This window comes from Phocoena phocoena, chromosome 3, assembly GCF_963924675.1.
Source record: "Phocoena phocoena chromosome 3, mPhoPho1.1, whole genome shotgun sequence".
In the NCBI taxonomy this organism is placed as follows: domain Eukaryota; kingdom Metazoa; phylum Chordata; class Mammalia; order Artiodactyla; family Phocoenidae; genus Phocoena; species Phocoena phocoena.
This window is the reverse complement of record NC_089221.1, coordinates 167,615,661-167,622,565: the sequence shown is the minus strand read 5'-3', so window position 1 is coordinate 167,622,565 and position 6,905 is coordinate 167,615,661. Positions and strand designations below refer to the sequence as shown.

The 6,905-nt window shown below is 39.1% G+C and overlaps 1 non-coding gene across 1 annotated transcript; it reads right to left on the bottom strand.

The window, feature by feature from the left end:
* Positions 1 to 1,194: 1,194 nt before the first annotated feature.
* Positions 1,195 to 1,301, bottom strand: LOC136121821 (U6 spliceosomal RNA). The gene has a single exon (XR_010655822.1). It is a non-coding gene; the product is annotated as a U6 spliceosomal RNA (small nuclear RNA).
* Between the last annotated feature and the right edge of the window lie 5,604 nt (positions 1,302 to 6,905).

Sequence of the window (6,905 nt, the reverse complement as noted above, 5' to 3'; positions counted from 1 at the left end):
TCTCCAGCGTTTTTATTTATTTGTTTGTTTGTTTGTTTGTTTGTTTTTGGCTGCATTGGGTTTTCGTTGCTGCACACGGGCTTTCTCTAGTTGCGGCGAGCAGGAGCTACTCTTTGTTGCCGTGCACAGGCTTCTCATTGTGGCGGCTTCTCTTGTTGCAGAGCACGGGCTCTAGGATGCTCAGGCTTCACTAGTTGTGGCCCACGGGTTTTGTTGCTCCGTGGCATAAGGGATCTTCCCTGACCAGGGCTCAAACCCATGTCCCCTGCATTGGTAGGCAGATTCTTAACCACTGCACCACCAGGGAAGCCCTCCAGCATATATTATTTGTAACTTTTAAATTTTATTTTTAAATTTATTTATTTATTTATTTTGGCTGCACCAGATCTTAGTTGCAGCATGTGGGATCTTCATTGCGACATGTATTGCAGAATCAGTTCCCCGACCAGGGATTAAACCTGGGCCCCCTGAATTGGGAGCTTGGAGTCTTACCCACTAGACCACTAAGGAGGACCCCTGTAAATTTTTAATGGTGGCTATTCTGACTGTTGTGAGGTGGTACCTCATTGTAGTTTTGATTTGCATTTCTCTAATAACTAGCAATGTTGAGCATATTTTCATGTGCCTATTGGCCATCTCTGCATCTTCTTTGGAGGAATGTCTATTTAGTTCTTCTGCCCATTTTTTTAAAATTCTCTTGTTCTTTTATTTAACCAGTTTTTTAAAATAGATCTTTATTGGAGTATAATTGCTTCACAATACTGTGTTAGTTTCTGTTGTACATCAAAGTGAATCAGCCATATGCATACATATGTCCCCATATCCCCTCCCTCTTGAGCCTCCCTCTCATCCTCCCTATCCCACCCCTCTCGGTCATCGCAAACACCAGGCTGATCTCCTTGTGCTATGCTGCTGCTTCCAACTAGCTAAATATTTTACATTCAGTAGTGTATATATGTCGATGCTACACTCACTTTGCCCCAGCTTCCCCCTCCCACCCCGTGTCCTCAAGTCCATTCTCTATGTCTACATCTTAATTCCTGCCCTGCAACTAGTTTCATCAGTACCATTTTTTGTTTTTGTTTTTTTAGATTCCATATATATGCGTTAGCATACAGCATTTTTTTTCTCTTTCTGACTTACTTCACTCTGTATGACAGACTCTACGTCCATCCACCTCACTACAAATAACTCAAAAATATAGAACGCTTCATGAATTTGCGTGTCATCCTTGCGCAGTGGCCATGCTAATCTTCTCTGTATCATTCCAATTTTAGTACATGTGCTGCCAAAGCGAGCACTTCTGCCCATTTTTTGATTGGGTTGTTTTGTTGTTGTTGTTGTTTTTGAGTTGTATGAGCTGTTTGTATATTTTGGAACTTAAGCCCTTGTCGGTCGTATCATTTACAAATATTTTCTCCCCAGTTGTAGGTTGTATTTTCATTTTGTTTATGGTTTCCTTAGCTGTGCAAAAGTTTATAAGTTTGATTAGGTCCCATTTGTTTATTTTTGCTTTTATTTCTTTTGCCTTGGTAGACTGACCTACAAAAACATTGGTACAATTTATGTCAGAGAATGTTTTGCCTATGCTCTCTTCTAGGAGTTTTATGGTGTCATGTCTTATATTTACGTTTTTAAGCCATTTTGAGTTTATTTTTGTGTAGGGTGTGAGGGTGTGTTCTAACTTCATTGATTTACATGTGGCTGTCCAGCTTTCCCAGCACCACTTGCTGAAGAGACTGTCTTTTCTTCATTGTATATTCTTGCCTCCTTTGTCAAACAGTAATTGACCATAGGTGTGTGGGTTTATTTCTGGGCTCTCTATTCTGTTCCATTGATCCATTTGTCTGTTTCTGTGCTAATACCATGCTGTTTTGATTACTGTAGCTTTGTAGTATTGTCTGAAGTCTGGAAGGGTTATGCCTCCAGCTTTGTTCTTTTTCCTCAAGATTGCTTAGGCAATTCTGGTTTTTTTAAGGTTTCATATAAAATTTAGGATTATTTGTACTAGTTCTGTGGAAAATGTCATGGGTAATATGAGAGGGATCACACTAAATCTGTAGGTTGCTTTGGGTAGTATGGCCATTTTAATCAATATTAATTGTTCCAATCCCAGAGCATGGGATATCTTTCTATATCTTTGAATCATTTTCAATTTCCTTTTTCAATGTTTTATAGTTCTCAGCTTATAAGTCTTTCACTTCCTTGGTCAGGTTAATTCCTAAGTACTTCGTTTTATTTTGTTGTTGTTGTTGCAATTTAAAAAGAGATTTTTAAAAATTTTCCTTCTTGATATTTCATTGTTAGTGTAAAGAAATACAACAGATTTCTGTATGTTAATCATGTATCCTGCTATCTTGCTGAATATGTTTATCAGTTCTAGTAGTTTTTGTGTGGAGTCTTTAGGGTTTTCTATTAAATAGATATTTTCTAGTGTATCATTTAAAATCTCTTGTTTCTTTTACTATATATTTTTGACTTATTTTCTTAGTGGTTGCCCTGGGGTTTACTATTAACATTGTTAATTTATAACAATCTAGTTCAGAGTAATATCAACTTAATTTTAATAATATACAAAACTTTGCTCCTATTTAGTTCAATTTCTGCCTCCTTTTGTGCAGCTATTATCACAAATTACATCTTTATACACATGTGCCCATCAACTTAGATTTCTAATGATTGCATTATACAGTTGTCTTTTAAATCAGATGGAGGAATAAAGGAGTTGCAAACCAAAAATACATGTGTACTGTCTTTTATATTTACCTGTGTAGTTACCTTTGTTGGTGCTTTTTATTTCTTCATGTGGATTTGAGTTACTGTCTAGTGTTCTTTCACTTCATCCTGAAATACTCCTTTCATTTCTTTTATTGTGGGAAAATACACATAACATAGATTTTACCATCCGAACCATACAGTTCAGTAACATTTAGTACATTCATAATGTTGTGAATTTTCTGCAACCATCACCAATATCTAGTTCCAGAACATTTTCATCACCCCAAAAGGAAACCCCATACCCATTAAGCAGTCACTCCCCATTTCCACCTCCCCCCCAGAGCCAGAAACCACTAATCTACTTTCTGTCTCTATGGATTTACCTATTCTGGATTTATCTATTTCATATATATGGAATCATACAACACCCTTTTGTGTCTGGCTTCTTTTGCTTAGCATAATGTTTTCAAAGCTCATGCATGATGTGATGTTTATCAGTACTGTATTCCTGTCTATGGTGGAATAAAGTAGTTTTGCTGCATATAGAATCTTTGATTGACAGGTTTTTTTCTTTCAGCATTTCAAATATGTCTTCCCACTGCCTTCTGGTCTCCACAGTTTCTGATGAGAAATACACTTAATCTAATTGAGGATCACTTGTACAAAGTGAGACATTTTTCTCTTGCTGTGTTCAAGATTCCCTTTGTCTTTTTTTTTTTTTTTTTTTTTTTTTTTTTTTTTGCGGTACACGGGCCTCTCACTGTTGTGGCCTCTCCCGTTGTGGAGCACTGGCTCCGGACATGCAGGCTCAGCGGCCATGGCTCACGGGCCCAGGCGCTCCACGGCATGTGGGATCTTCCCGGACCGGGGCACGAACCCGCGTCCCCTGCATCGGCAGGCAGACTCTCAACCACTGCGCCACCAAGGAAGCCCCCCTTTGTCTTTGAACAGTTTGGTTATTATGTGTCTAAGTGTGGATCTCTTTGAATTTATCCTCCTTGGAGTTCATTTATCTTCTGGATATGTAGCCTAACATTTTCATCAGATGTTGGGTGTTTTCAACTGTTATTTCTTCAAATATTCTTTCTGCCCCTTTCTGTCCTTATTCTCCTTCTGACACTCCCATTATGCATATGTTGGTATGCTTGCTGGTGTTCCACATGTCTCTGATGCTCTGTTAATTTTTTTTTTTCTGTTCCTCAGACTGGCTAATCTCAATGGATCCATTTTCATTTTTTGCTGATACTTCCTTCTACCTACTCAAATCAATAGCAATTTGTCCTCTAGTAAAATTTTCATTTCAGTTATTGTACTTTTATTGATTGATTGATTGATTGATTTTTGGCTGCATTGGGTCTTCATTGTTGTATGTGGGCTTTCTCTAGTTGCAGCAAGCAGGGGCTACCCTTCCTTGTGGTGCACGGGCTTCTCATTGAGGTGGCTTCTCTTGTTTCAGAGCTCAGGCTCTAGGCACACGGGCTTTGGTAGTTGTGGCATGCAGGCTCAGTAGTTGTGGTGCACGGGCTTAGTTGCTCTGTGGTATATGGGATCTTCCCAGACCAGGGCTCAAACCCATGTCCCCCGCATTGGCAGGTGGATTCTTAACCAGTGCGCCACAAGAGAAGTCCCTGTACTTTTTAACCCCAGAATGGTCTACATTGTTCCTTTTTATAATTTCTCTTTATTGATATCCTCTAGTTAGTGATACATTATTCTCATACTTCTCTAGTTTATTAAATATGATTTACTTTTGCTCATTGATCACTTTAAAAACAGCTGATTTGAAGTCTTTGTCTGGTAACCAATAACTGGACTTTCTCAGGGACAGTTTCTATTCACTTTTTTCATGTGTACGGGTAATATTTTCTTGTTTCTTTGTATGTCTCATAACTTTTTGTTGAAAACTGGACCTTTCAAATGCAAGCAGGCCTCATTTTATGGTGCTTCACTTTATTAGGCTCTGCAATAATGCATTTTTTTACAATTGAAGGTTTTTGGCAACTCTAAGCTATCAGATGATGATTAGTAATTTTTAGCAAAAAAGTATTTTTAATTAAGGTATGTACAGTGTTTTTTTAGACATAATGCTATTGCACACTTAATAGACTACAATAAAGTGTAAACACTTTTATGTGCACTGGGAAACCAAGATATTTATGTGGCTTGCTTTATTTCAATATTTGCTTTATTGTACTAGTCTGGAACCAAACCCAAAATATCTCTGAGGTATCCCTTGTAATATAATATGGCAACTATGGAAATTAGATTCTACCTCCTCCTGAAGGTTTGTTACCATTGCTGTTTTTCCATAGTAGTTGTTTTTTTGTTTATTTAATGACTTCTCTGAACTAATTCTGCAAAGTCACTATTCTCTGTCATGTACGGTAACTAAAATCTCTACTTAGTTTGGTGCTGAGCTAATGATTGAACAGACTTCCCTGAAAACCTGAAACTAAAAGTCCCGCAGTCTTCACCCAAGATCTCTGCGTGCTTAGACACAACTTCAACACTCAGCCAGGAAGATTTAAACTCTGCTTTCCCCTCCCCTTCCTGCCTTCTCAGAGCCTCAAAGTCTGCCAGAATTAAGAGCTTAGCACCTTTTCAGATATTTCCTGGGTATGCACACAACCCTCCACATACACGTGGCCTTCCAGATTCCCAGGGTATGTTGGAACTTGTCAAAGTCCCTAAGGACATCTCATTCCTTAACGTTTCCTTTTAAGACTTTTTGGTTAAGCTATTTACCCCCAACTGTTACCCATCACCTCAGGCAGCTGTGTTGTTAAAGCATTTGACAGGTGCTCCCTGCTGAGAGGATTTTAGCATTGGGCAAGTTCAAGTGAGGTCAATTAAAGACATGCTTTTTGAGTGTGGTCTTCTGGGGAACCACTAGACAGATCAGATAATTACTCTTCCTTGGGAATGAGGCTTTGTAAAAGCTCCCGCTCTGTTCTTTTTCTTCAGTACCAGGAATGTGGGCTGTTATTTTTTAAGGCTATTTCTTTTTTTAAAAATATTTTTTTCTTTCTTTCTTTCTTTCTTTCTTTCTTTCTTTCTTTCTTTCTTTCTGGCTGCGTTGGGTCTTCGTTGCTGTGCGCGGGCTTTCTCTAGTTGCGGTGAATGGGGGCAACTCTTCATTGTGGTGCGAGGGCTTCTCATTGCGGTGGCTTCTCTTGTTGCAGAGCACGGGCTCTAGGCACGCGGGCTTCAGTAGTCGTGGCACACGGGCTCAGTAGTTGTGGCTCAAGAGCTCTAGACCACAGGCTCAGTAGTTGTGGCACACGGGCTTAGCTGCTCTGCAGCATGTGGGATCTTCCTGGACCAGGGCTCGAACCTGTGTCCCCTGCACTGGCAGGCGGATTCTTTACCACTGTGCCACCAGGGAAGTCCCAAGGCTATTTCTTTTCTTTTTAATTTATTTTATTGAAGTATAGTTGATTTACAATGTTGTGTTAATTTCTACTGTACAGCAACGTGATTCAATTATACATATATATATATTCTTTTTCATATTCTTTTCCATTATGGTTTATCACAGGATATTGAATATAGTTCCCTGTGCTATACAGTAGGACCTTGTTGTTTATCCATTTTATATATAATAGTTTGCACCTGCTAACCCCAAACTCCCAATCCATTCCCCCCAAACCCCACCCCTTGGCAACCACAAGTCAGTTCTCTATGTCTGTGAGTCTGTAAGGCTATTTCTGAGTTGGAGAGTGGGGAATGGGACTAGGGTACGTTAAAATTCCACCAAGCTCGTTGTTCTTTACTGAGATTGAGTCATTTCTCTTTACTCCCTGAATTACTGTAAGATTTTGGTTGATTGCCAGAGTTCGAAAAGTGTTGATTCTGACAAATTCTGCAGTTTTTTCATTGTTTTTATGGAAAGGCAAATTTTACTCTGCCGTTTTTGCTGACGTTCCTTTTTTCTCTTTCTGTTTTTTGACGCTTAAATTTTCTTTGATTTTGCCAGTGGAAGCCTTTCATGCTGGCTTCTGTATTCTTTTGACATGTGCCTATCCGTTTTTTGCTGAGTAGACTTTCCTTGTCTGAACCCTGGAATCAACCATTTTTCCAAAGAGTCCTGGTTGCTTTTAAGCAGAGAATGGCATTAGAAACCAAGACCTGAGTATTAAGTATGCTCATTGTTATTGGGGTGTCACTGATCCTAGGACTTCTGAGTA